The sequence below is a fragment of the Balaenoptera musculus genome, chromosome 5 (genome assembly GCF_009873245.2).
Source record: "Balaenoptera musculus isolate JJ_BM4_2016_0621 chromosome 5, mBalMus1.pri.v3, whole genome shotgun sequence".
Taxonomy (NCBI): domain Eukaryota; kingdom Metazoa; phylum Chordata; class Mammalia; order Artiodactyla; family Balaenopteridae; genus Balaenoptera; species Balaenoptera musculus.
Window position 1 is genome coordinate 119,098,684 of NC_045789.1, and position 13,646 is coordinate 119,112,329.

The 13,646-nt window shown below is 39.9% G+C and overlaps 1 pseudogene; it reads right to left on the bottom strand.

The window, feature by feature from the left end:
- Positions 1–810: 810 nt before the first annotated feature.
- On the bottom strand, positions 811–12,688 carry LOC118895343 (annotated as a pseudogene).
- Between the last annotated feature and the right edge of the window lie 958 nt (positions 12,689–13,646).

The window sequence follows — 13,646 nt, forward strand, 5'->3', positions numbered from 1 at the left end:
TGTGGTAGATTACAGTAATAGCCCTCAGTAAATAATGAATAACTCATTGTTTTTGTAGTCTTTTGTGGAGTACTCTCCTACATTGACTCTTGAAAATCCTCTCGTGCTATTGGGAGCTCTTCTTCCACCATATGAAGAAGGCTGGCCAGCTTGTTGAAGACATGGGGATTAACCCAGAGCCAACAGCAACCAGCAGACACGTAAGTTAGCTCCAGTTGAGCTGCCAACTGACTGTAGGTGCATAAGTGATCTTAATTGACACCCAAACTGCCAGATGAGCCTCCACCAACGTGTTAATATGAATCATAAGCAAATAAAATGGTTATCTAACCCGTTTTTATTGTATCAATATAAAAATGTACAATACAATACAAAAACTATAGTATATTATGGTAGAAATAGAAGATAGAAGAGATACTTTGTGGGGAGATTTTCTCAAACAGGCATATATGGGATCAAGAAAAAGAAAAACTCAAATGGGATGAGCTGGGCCCTTGGAAGGTCTTATTTTTCATTCAGTGATCTAAAGTGGTTTTCTTGGTTTAAGGTGCCTCATGTTCATTCTTCTGCCAAGAAATTCATTTATTTCTGGATAGGATCTGAGGATTTAATCCAGACTCAACAAAATCATGCAAATGTTTTGTAAAAAGAGTTCTCAAGTGAGATATTATAGGAAATAAAGAAAAAGGAAGGGTCAAGTGTAACTATGGAGATTCTAATCTTCAGTGACTTAGAAAATTGTAGACAGGTAGCTAAATAAAGCAAAAGGAAGGGTCAAATGTGATTATGGAGATTATCATCTTCAGGGACTTAGAAAATTGTAGACAGGTAGCTGGGTGGACCCATGCTAGATGGGGCCTTGGCGTCATCCTGCAGTTGTGCCTTTTTGTGAATCACTATCACTCTCACTGGCTTGGATTCAAGAGGTTGTTTTGTTGTCACCAATGAAATAAAAAACAAACAGTTGTCTTAGTATAAGCATATTCTCAGATATTAGGCTCATCTAAATTCCTGATTAAATGGATTTTCCTAAAGATTTCCTCAAAGCAATGAGGTAAATGTCATAAAACCAAGAAATGTTAAAAATGTGAAGGGACTCATGATACATGCCCTCAGGTTCTGAATCTAAATGCTGCCTTATAAAATGGACTGCTACCAGTTAGCTGTGATTAGATAGGCTCAGATAGCACTAGCTCTAGTCTCTTGGGAACTTCTACTAGCCCTGTTCATTGCTTTTTTACAAATTTATTTTACATCCATGATCTCATTTAATCTTTACAACAATCCTTAGATTTAGACATTATTTTTTTTCACATTTTAGAGATGAAGAAACTGAAACTGAGCTAGAATAACTGGCCGAAGTTAATGCCGTTGGTAAATAGAGGCACATGAGGTTATAGTCTGGAAAGGCTGTTTGACATTAAGTCAAGTCCTTGTTTTCTCAATGGTGCTGGTTCTCTTCAACCTATTTCAAAGGCACTGGGAACCTGTGGTACCTCAGGGACCACTGACCAGAAAAAGGAGAGAGAGGGGAATAAACCAGACAGCGCTCTGGGCCCCTCACTCTAGTTTCAGCCAGAGTACATCTGATATATATGCATCCCATTTAAAGTTTTGTTTGAAAACATTCTCAAATGCTGTATTATACCCTGATGTCTCCTAATGCTGTACTAGCAACTTCTTGAAGTCAGACCTGTCTTATCCTTTCGTTGGTTTCACAACAGTGTGAAACCTCCCCTGACCTGGAGCAGATGGAAATCATTGCCCTTGGGATGTGCTTTGGGCTCCAGGACAGCACAGTCTAAGGACCTCCCATGACCCCTGGCAGCCTTGCTGTCTTTGTCATCAAAGCTAATTAAGTATTCACAGTACCTGCAGCCTTCTCACTGTTATCAGTGATATCACTGGTATCGCAACTCACTGAGCTCTCTTCAAAGAGGGAAGTGATATCTTCTCCAAATATCTTGAGGCAGCTTTCAGTGAGAAACTGTACAAAAGAAATCTGTAACACAAAAGGGCAAAAAACGGGGTGTTATTTTATGGCATAGTTATAAATCACATTTCGTATGTGAATCTTGGCTCTAACAAAAATGCAGAATAATTCTGAGAAAAATTCAGACTTGATTAAAATAAATAAATAAATAAATAAATAAATATACTAGTTTTCTCTACGAAATAACTGACACTTTCAAGAGTACTTTGGGCACAGATTTTAAAATTCTTTTAATCAGTGGGCTAAAATTATAATTTGTGGCCAAATTTAAATAGCTAACATTTTTGTAATGATGGTTACATCTTTAAAACTAGGATAATTTTCAAGTAACCCACATAGGATATTTGGGGCAAAGATGTATATTCTCTTATTAAATTTTATTTATTTATTTTTATTTAAGAACTTTTCCAGTTTTATTGAGATATAATTTATGTATAACATCTTATTAAAATACACAAAAACTTGTGAAATTTACTTAAGAAATATCTGAAATGTGGGAAGCAGAGATTTCTGTGGAAGGAAGCAGCTGGAGAGAAAACATGTGATGTGTTTGTCTGACTGCATTGCCTTGCCTCATGCTTGCTCTGGGTAAACTTGGGGAAGAGCTGTGTTCTTATTAGGCATGTTGTGGCTCTATTAGGATGTTCTGAAATCTTTTACTAGTTTCTTCATCCTGCAGTGGAGGCAAAATAGTAGACAAGTAATTTTCTGAATGAGCCACGACTGGCAGAGCGAGGCCAGTATGTGTGGAGCCATGGGTACTCATATTGCCCAAGCCACCTAGGATGTGCCAGCAGTGACCAGAGCAGCTAGGTGTTGTCATCATTGTGCAGTGATGCAACCATGGCTTGGAAACCTTGCCCAAGTTTACACATCCCTTAGTGATTAGGCTGAGAGTTGAACCTTGGCTCTCAGACTCCAAAGCCCAAGGTTCTTTTCTATCATACCATCCTACTCTCATCTCTCTATTGTTTAGTCTCCTGGATGAGAAAGGAGAAGTGACTCAGCTGCTCTCAATTTCCGGCTTAACAACCCACCTTCCCATACCCCACCAGAGTAGGACTCTGCCACTCCAGGGGAATGCAATTAAAATGTGCACTTTAAAAAACTGGTCCATCAGAGTTAATACCGCAAACTTCAGGTTCAAAGTGGGGACTCTGCCCCACAAGGCATAAAAATGAGAGATCTCATTACCTTTTTTGTGAAGTCGTTTTCTAATTCTGAGCTGCCAGAATTAGGCAGGCAAAGAATGCTTGGGGCTATACACACTGATAAATTGTAAGCTGTCATCTGATTGGATGAGGAATGTTGTGTAACACTCCAAAAAGGTATCACAAGAGAACTACATTGCTTTTGGCAGCTGGTCTAAAAGACTAAAGACAGAAAAATATACTTCTAAACAAAGCAAGTCATTTTGCTTAGGAAGTGGAAAGACAAAGACAAAGAGAACAGAGTACTTCTTTGTATACCATGTACACAGTCCACTCTCACAGAGTTCCAGGAATGAATGCATACAAAAAATGTTTCATTGAATTTAATTCCTGAACCAGGTAAGAACTTCTCTGGTTAGTTATGTGTTTGACAAAGTTAAGATCATACCACTGGCAGATTGATCCTTTAGCATCTCTTTTTAGACCAATGGATTTCATCTCCAGCAGTTTCATGTATTCAGAAGGTGTAAAATGGTCAAGGATTCCATATTAATAAGATGAGGAGAAAAACACGCATTCAATATCAACAGTAAGGCATGCATCTATTTTTAAACTGGCTTCCTGGGTATGATCAAGTGAAACCCTTTGACATTGGTCATTATTTTAGTGGACGAAGCTGTAAATTATAAGCTAATATTTTCCTAAGGGTATTGCATGATTACCTCTGGGTTGCAGTTATTTTCTCCTCCTTATTCCCTTGATCAGTAACACCAAGACATTTATCATAGAGACTGGCTGAAAATACACTTCCTTGGATATTTCGAAGAAAATCCTTACACAGATAAAAAATATATATTATTTTTATGATAAATATGTTGGAGAAATTACAGAGAAAACATTTAGTTGAAAAATTCAGTTCAGTCCCCACTTCCTTCTCAACTACACAAACTGTGATCCACACAGAGCTTGGCTCTGATTATCCACAGACTTGCACATCCAGAAGCATTGCTTGGATTTTCTCTAACTAAAATTAGAAGCGTAAAATTAGAAGCATAAAAGTAGAGTCTGGGCTGTAGTGAGAATGACGCTAAAGCCCCTTCTATCACCTGGAACTTACTCATGTTAGCACACTAGCACAAACTGACAAGGTCTGGTGACTCATCCTAAATCCTAAATCCTAAATCCTATTAGTTTCTTGAAAAGAAATGGACATACCCATTTTGCTTGTTTACTTTAGACACAGTGTTTGCTCTTAATTCAAGCAAAAAAAGTTCTGAAACAAAAAAATAACCAAAAAACACACCGCCGCATGCTCTTGCACACATATTAAGAGAGAACTGGGCTTTCTGACTTGAGGTATGTATGCTCCTTGGGAAAAAAACTACTCTAATAATAGCTTCAGTCTTCCTTTTTTTAACTATATAAAAGTTCAGTTCTGCAGACTTTTAAGCAGTAGGTGTTAGAAATATATCAAAATCCCCAGTGGGTAACTACATGTTACCCCTTACAGCTCCTTGAATGGAACACGTCCTCCCAAAAAAGGAAATTGAAAATTTGGATATATTGCAACTTCAGGCCTCTGAGTATCAGGACTAGAGATATGCAAATGTAAGCTTCCTAAGTGGACGCCTGGAAAATTCATAACTTTAGAGGGCTGATGAACAAGTCTTAATATCATAGAATTGGGCCTATTAAAATTTATGAAGTCGTTATCTTCTGTGTAAGACTGAGGGGAAATTATTGCATTGCCTTGCTAGTTTCAAAAGCACACCTTGCTTCCACTGGTCTTAACATGTAGCCCGACTTCTCTTAATAGTAGCTTGTTCAGGAGACGCTTCTAGGCAACTGTCATGATTATAATCCAGTAAGTGTTACTTTTATTGAGCTGCTGTTTGTGCCAGGCACTCTTTTGAGTCCTGGGGACAGAGCAGTGGAGACAATGGCCAAAGTCTCAGTCCTCTCATACCTTTACTGTGTTACTGGTATACAATACCCACTCACAATCATTAGGTTTTCACTGTGTTTCCTAAGAAGTGGCCCCAATATACGTGGAGAGAGGAAGCACTCCAGCTTTGGCTGGTTCTGGGAGTCTGGGAGGGTGCAGCAGGGCCTTTGCCTCATGTGTACCAAACTACATGCACTTGGAGTGTGTGTCTCCTCTCTTTCCTGGACCCTGTTCTGTAGAGTCCATTGGTGAGGCTGAGTGTGGTTAGGCCAGAACATGACACATGCTGAATATGCCAGGGGTATTTGCTGTTGGACCTCTGTTTATAGATAGTTTAATGGCAAACTCAATGTGGTACTGATGATACATTCATTTCTGATTTAGACCAACTCTCTGGTTAGTTTGACACATGGTATTATCAAAGCCAAGGTTGCAAAGTTTGATTCCCCGCCAAGATCAGTCAACTTTAGGAAGAGAAAACATTGTGAATGTCTAGGAACTGTACCCATGAGTAGCTACCCTCTTGCTAGTCTGTGCTTATAACATGGAAATAGGCAAGAGCCTACTAACTTTTGCTAGAAAATCACGTCAGTTCCATGTGTGCACCTTACAGAGGGCAATACTCATCTTGCTATTTGCATACCTAGTGTGCATTATTATGGTGCTAGTGTAGTAGGGGTCAACTCTAAGTCATTTCTGAACTGTTGCTATTTATCATATAATCGAATTACAATCAGACATTAATAGGGGACAAGGAAAGACCAAATGTTACTGAGTTTCTAAGATAATTTTAATAACCTGTTTATAGTCATTACTACTTTAACATATTTTTGTTCAGAGCTGCTAACAAGTACCAACATGGATTGATTAAATTTTTCTATTCTGTTATTCCCCTGGTAGAAATGTAACTAGACACTTGTGATTTAGCTGTATCATTTCAAACTCAATGTATTTTTGTATAAATCTATTGAATTTTCAGAATTCCAAACTGATTTTGACTGCTGCACCCACTTTAAAAGTCAGATTTATAAGAAGAGGCATGTGGTAGGAGCTGGTTACCATGTAACTATAACCACGGGTGGTGGGTTAAACAACAAATATCAACAAAGGATGCCAAAGGTGGTAAAAGGAGGAAAAAGGAGGAACAAAGGGTCGAGTCATCCCTACACTAACTTTAAAGTAAAAGGCATTAACAGACAGGGGAAGGAAGGATGATGAAGGGATCAGGTGTCCTCACTGAGCAGTTTTTGATTCATCGTAAGGCAAATGTTTACTTACTGTGGTAAACTTGTGTAACTATTTACAAAAGCTTAATATGAATTTTCTTTAATATGAACTTTGCCTTCATTAGGAAGGTGGCGAGGAAGTCATCAAAAGCAGGAAGCTTGTTTTGGTAAACACTCTGTATGTGTAAGTGTGTGTTTTGAAATTTATTATTTTTATTCTTTTGCATGGAGTGTTCAGGAATGAAGATGGGGAGGGCGTTGTGTGATGAAAAAGGAAAGTATATCTAACATTGTGGGGCTTTTAACACCCGAAGTAGCTTCCTTCAATTTTGACTTTGTCAAGTGTTTTTATATTATGCCTGTTATGGTTCTTGGGCAGTCATGATGAAGGACCAGTCATGTAGCTTCAGAGTTACTCTGTGTGTGGATAATGCTAGAACTTTCCCTACCTTTAAGATGGATGCTACCATAAGAATGGATTCATCATCCAAGTTCACTTTGTCCCCAGAGTTTAGTTTCTCCTTTAGGGCTCTGCATGATTTTATACTGGCTGATTTTCTGAATATGCCTTCTGTGAGAGGCCCTTTTTGATTGATAAAGGAAAGCCATATGCTATAGGGAAGAAAAGAAAACTATGTGGCATTTCCTATCTGCAAGCCTGGAGCACAAGCTTGCCCCTTTTTGACAGAGCTGGGGTGTATGAGGGTACACTGCTAGAGCTGGAAGGACTGAAGTCCATTTGAAATTTTTTTTCAGTGTTTCCAAATATATTTTCTACCCAACAATCCATTTTACATTCATACACTGAAACATTTTAAACACTTGTTTAATCAGATTTTCCTTTTTAGTAAATTTACACTGTTAAATCAAACTTCTCTGCTTTGAGGCCTTTGTAGAATCACCCTCTCCTCCTTCACTGTTCCTTTCTCATTATTCCCTATTATAGACGCTCTTTACGAAGTGTAGAAATCTTTTTGCCATACTAATTTCCCATTTGTTTATTCTCCTTTCAGTGACTGTATACCCCATTTCTACTTCCTGTATTTCCTCCCCTCTTTTAAAACAGGCTCAAAACCCCTCTCCTCCTTCTCTGATCAGATTCTCTTCTCATCTGTCTTTCATTTCCTTTTGCTGTGTCTTCATGTCCTCTGCTTACAGGGTAGAGAGGTAACAGGTATTGGAGTCAGGTAATCCAAGGAATCTGGAATCTGTTACGCTACTCATCTGCTATATGACTTCGGGCACAGCACATACTTTACTGAGGCTTTTTTGTTTTTCATTTATGAAGTGGGGAAGATGATAATCACAGTTACCCCCTAAATTTGCTGTGAAAAGTGCAAGGACTGGGGTAGTAGCTAGCATGTAACTATCAGTAGTGTGATAAATTTCTTCACGTATAGCATGAGATTCCCTGCATGTGGTATAGTGCTTGGAGAGCGCTGACAATTCAGTACGCTAATTTGAGATAACACAGGTCAAACTCTGACTTTCATCTGATGCAGTCTGTCGGGATTAAATGACTCATATTTGCCAGGGGATGAGTCTTTATGCTTAAGCACTTGAATTACAAATGAAATCTATGTGAGATATTTTGAGTCATAAGATTGAGTAAACTCAGCTGAAGGAGACTTGAGACTGAGTGTGGAGTCCAAGGAAGGAGATGAGGAGAGAATATGAGGGTGAGGTGGACTCTCAGATTCATACACACGGAGCCCATTTTAATTGATCTGAGCAAATGTAGGTGGGTCTTTGCTGAAACCAGTGGAATGGACAAGAGTATCTTTTCCTGTTGTATTTGCCTTACGACTCTGCAGTACCTAAATCGGATCTTATTCTTTGAAGTAATATTAACAAAACTCAGTCAAAGCCAGGGGCTGTCTAATGACTTCTCCACTTTAGGATAGATTTGGATGAGAACACTTGCCCTCTCAGAGCTCCCCTCCTCAGGAAGGCTACAGAAGACCAAGATGGGACCTACCAGAATCGGGGTGGGCGGGTGGTCATTATCTCACACATCCTCGAGAGAAACTCCAAAGAGCTGTTTTGGCTTTGTGGGTGGTGGAGCTGGGCACTGGTTGTCCTCACGAGTGCTGGAGCTCCGCCAGAAGGCCCAGTTTTTGACTGAACTCCTCTTAACTGTCTTCTGGCCTGAACCTAAGGAAGAAGAGAGATTATTACTAATAGTAGTTTAGTTCATTTAACCTGATTTCCACCATTTACATTTTACAGCATGTTCGTTGCAGTGGCTGGAAGAGAGAGAAACTGAGTCATTTCTTGTATAGAATTTCCCACATTCTGAAATTGGCTAATTGCATCCTTGTGGTGTTAATGTATTCTTCTTCACCATATCCTGCAAACCAGTAGTTAAACCTAGAGGCTTGATTAGACTCAGGGCTGATTCTCCGAGTGACAGTATTCCCCAGACAGTGCTATCTACTGCCTCTGCACTGTGTCATGAGTCACTTAACCTTTATTATACAAGTTTCCTGATGTTAAGTCTTATCAGTGGATTCAGGTGTCAAATCTCATTTTAAAAGCCAAAAAGATTTGGTATTCAAATCAAGCAGAGTTTGGTAATCATTTACTTTTGTAGTAGGCTTCTTCCCACTCTTAGATTTCCTGTTTGGCTTTCTGAGTACCCAACCGTGGTCAACTTTTCTCCCATCAAAAGGATCTGCCTTTCATGACACATCCTGCCTGACCCCACTTTTCAGCCATCCTCTGGACCTCTCCTCTGGTAGGCCACAACCCTCAAGCAGCTCCATAGATGACTTTCTGCAGTCAGGGTCCTTGGGAAGTAGTCATTAAATGCTGGCTATATGGTAAGATGCCAGGTGGCCATCTTCCTGTAACACCCTACCCAGCTACCCAGAGGTGATTTTTAACTACCCAACAGCCCCTGTCAAAGGAATGCTGACAAAGCGCTTTTCAAAAATAAGTGATCAGCAATGAAAAGCTAAGTTCAAAGTTTCTACTGCCTAGCTATGAATGTTTTCCTGATATTTGCTTAAGTAACCCGTTTAACATTTGCTTAAAAAACCTGCTTAAATAACCAACTAAAAAAAGTCAACAGAGGAGCCAAGTTGTAGAAAAATAAACAGATGGGCAACATTTTACCAAATATCCTTAAACGCCCATCCACTTGTCTTTTCTGAGACATAGTGAGTGCGTCACCATGTCCACTCATGTGGGCGAAGCACTTGTGCTGGATGAGAGAACCAGAAGGCTCCTGTTCTGCCACTTAGTTGGATAGGTTACTTAAAACTCTTTGAGCTTCGGTTTCTCAAAGTTAACATAAATGATGCTACCTACACCTCACTGGACTACATAATGTAATGTACTGCTCAACACTGACATGGCTCATAGCAGCCTTGATAAAGGTAATCTCCCCCCTCAGAGGGCCGACGGCAGCCTAGACATCGGTCTCCCCCAACCAAAGCAGACCCCACTCCCATTCTCCATTTGCTTTTGCAGCCTCCAGAAGATATGCGGTCATGAAGGAATGCCACCACTCTACCTTAGGGTCTTCCTGCCCTGACATGCATACCTCCATCATTTTAAAAGGAGAGAATGAAGAAAGCAAATACATTCTTACATCCAGGAGGAGATTCTTCTACATTAACATGTACAAATGTTTAAGATACATGTTTCTATAGGTTGAGTTGTTTTGTGCAACCTGGTTTCCCTACTCTTAACCTGATTGTATTATTTCTAAAACTATCCAAATGTATTCATTCATTGTTCAGCTTTAATAAGAATGCTCTTAAAAAGAGTGCTCTATCCCTTGCTACAAAGCTATATATCCAGCTACTCCATGAGCATAGACAGAAAGCAAAATAGACATTGAGTCCTATACTTAATCAAAGATATTTTCAGGCTTAGTTGGACCTTTCATAATGTACATTGTTTGATATTAGAGTTCATGTTGCCTCTGTGACCATTAAAAGTATATGCTATAGCCATGAAAAAATATGGGGACTATTAAACAAGCTAACTTTATAACCTCATCTTTCTTAAACAGTCCTGGTAAGATTTAGGTTAGTGTTTCCTCATGCTCAAATTAGGGTTTGAATATTAAAAAATAAAATTTTTGAAACTTTGTGCTTAGAGAATAATAATCATAACAATAAAAATACTTTAAGTAGAAATTCTGTTCTGGCCCAAATACTTCCCAAATTAATAACACATTTTATTCAGAGAAAGAAATATTGATGGGACAATATTGGAATGGCAGGGGAAAAAAAATTGCAAGAGGGAAGATTTTAAAAAACCCCAACCGAAAATATTCAGTCCAGTTCCAGTCGCAACCTGGGTCTGAAGCATACGTGGAAAGTGAGGTTGCTATGGGGGTAGAACGGAGAGTTCAGTTCTAACCAGAACCCCCAAGGCCACTTCAGCCTAAGCCCAGAACAGATTCCAAGTCTTGTCTAAGCCATACAGTCATCTAACCACCTCCTGTGAGGGCATGAGATGCTAGACAAAACCCTAGGATGGGGAAGATGTGTTCCCAGGCCATAAGAAGCTCATGTTCTAATAAGACACACAGATGTGTACAGACATAATTATATGTGGGGAGAGCTCTGGGGATACAGAGAAGGGAGATGTCTACCTAGAGGAATTAAAAAAAAAAAAAATAACAACTTTCCTAGAAGTGAGTTGGGTCTTGATTTCAGACCTTCGGGGTTTCTCTGAGCTTGATTCTGGGTGGGTGTTGGTGCCTGCCTATACTGCCCCCCCCCACACACTCCTACCTGGAGAATCGGCTCTATGTCACGAGTTTGCTTTCAGGAGTAGAGCCAAGAGCCAAGAGAAGACACTTGCAGGAAGGGAAGGGGCTTACCTTTCCCCGCTGATTCCTGGCTTGGATCCTGGCTGAGTGCTTGGGTTTCACGATAAACCGGGCTTGAATCTCTTGGGACTCCTGCTTCAGGAGGCAGGCCTCCTGGAGGGCGGAAGGAGAGGTGGAGTCCTACGGTCCCCACTGCAGGAGCACAGTAGCTGGAAGTGGCTCATCTTAATTCCATAGGGATGTTCATGCCCTGTATGGAGAAAAATCTAAATGTAGATTCTGCTGATGGTGATGGGCGCGATCAAACCTACCTTACCGTGAGCAAGTGCACCACACTGGTGTGGCTGCCGTTCTTCTGGGCCTTCTGGGTAGAGAAGGCTGTGCCCCCTGAGTGAGCATGAAGTGCACTGTCATGGGGGACACCCTACAGAAAGCAGGTGCCCAAGCAAAAGAGCAGAGAAAAATGTTTTTAGACACATTGCTTGGCTTGGATTGTATATATCCGTCAGTGCATTGCACAGTGTTGACTTTCATTATGTTTCCATCTGAGAATATTGAAGGCCTTCTAGTTTCTGCCTTGACACTCACTAGATTGTACATCTTAGGCAAAGTACTTGCCTTACGTTCCTCCTTTGAAATGCTTACCCTCACATAGACTCATAAGAATAAAAGTAAGTATAGTTATAAACATTGGTGCTTAATATATTAAAAATAATTGGACTATGTATGTTAAGAATTGCTATGATCACTGTTCTCTCACACGTCAGTTTAACAAACAGATTTTTCATTTCCTTTTGTCAGTTCAATAGCCAGAGCTGTTCCAGAGCAGTGGGGTTGTTTGCCCTTATGTTTGCCTCCCACTGCTGCCTCCCCTCTGAGGGGGGTCCTGCGAGGCAGTGATCAGAGGCAAGGCTGCATGGTGGTGGAAACCCAGAAGCAAAGTGCAAAACAGTGTTTACGGAGTGGAAAACCACACCAGAAATCACTGGGAGTTACCTGCCAAGTGATTTGTTTTACTCTTTCAGGCTTTAAATTGCTTCCTCACCATAGAACTCTCAAAGACCCTGTGCTGTGACATGGATTTCATTTTTTAAGAATAGAATGAAAGTTCCTTTTCTTTCATTTCTGATTTATATTTATTATTATTATTTTTTATAAATTTATTTATTTTTGGCTGCGTTGTGTCTTCATTGCTGTGGCGAGCAGGGGCTACTCTTCGTTGCAGTGCGTGGGCTTCTCATTGTGGTGGCTTCTCTTGTTGCAGACCAACGGCTATAGGTGCATGGTCTTCAGTAGTTGTGGCTCGCAGGCTCTAGAGCGCAGGCTCAGTAGTTGTGGCGCACGGGCTTAGTTGCTCCGTGGCATGTGGGATCTTCCCAGACCAGGGGCTCAAACCCGTGTCCCCTGCATTGGCAGGCAGATTCTTAACCACTGTGCCACCAGGGAAGTCCCCTGATTTATTATTGAATGTAACTTGGGGAGCTCTTGCTTTTGCTTTTCATCTGGCATAAATGCAATGTCAGTGCTTTGTTCAGAACAAGTATCACAGTGACTTACATCCTTTAAAGCCAAAGAAACTTCCATGACAGCAATAAAATACAACCAAATCACCAGGATAACCAGGAGCTAATCCATAATTGTGAATTGAGAGCATGTTAAATGCATTCAGAATGACTGCTAAGGTATCATCATGAATGACAGGCTCTTAGGAGGCCTTAGAGCCAGCCATGGTGAGTGAAGCTGTTCGAAGCCTAAAAGTTGTCATCTATGTGGTTTTGTTTAAATTAATGCATTTTATTAAAATAAATATATTTAAGTATTCAATTTTTTTCACTTTATTGCTGACTGACTTCTACAAAGCTGTCAACATTAAAAAAGAAAAACACATGAAATGGGTGAGGGGATTTTGTCCTCAGCTATGTACTTGGTGACTCCATGTATTCTAAGACTGGGACTCTACATATTGTAGAAAAAACTCAGTTGATTGGATTTTCCAGATCACTTTAAAACGTTCTTCAGATCACTTGAAAGAGTAATAGCCTCACAGGATTATTGAACAGATTAAAAAAGAAAAAAAGATACTGCATGTAAGAGGGAATGCTCTAAGTTTTCTAGCAGAAATCATTGTCACCTTTACTATATTGCAAGTTCTGCTACAGATTTTGTCCTTTCCCTTGTTTTAATCCCTCTTTTTTCACTGACTACACTGAACAGATTTGCTAATCCAAGAGTATGTATTATTATTTCTAGCTAACTTGATACAGTAACTATTTTAGGAAAGGTGTAATCTGTTTATCAAAAACCTCGAGAGCAATGCTGGTAAACTCAGCTTGAGAAACAGCAAAGTACAGGTGGTTTAGTCAGTGAAGACTTGAAGAGTCTGAGTGTGATTATCTCATTTTCTTTATGATGCTGAGAAAAGTTGTGGGCACAGAGCAGGTATTAAATAAATGTACTTGGGTTCAGAGGCATGGCTGGATTTTAGAAGATTCTCACAAAATGGAGACTATTTAGTAGTTAGGAAATGGAACAGAGGACTTCA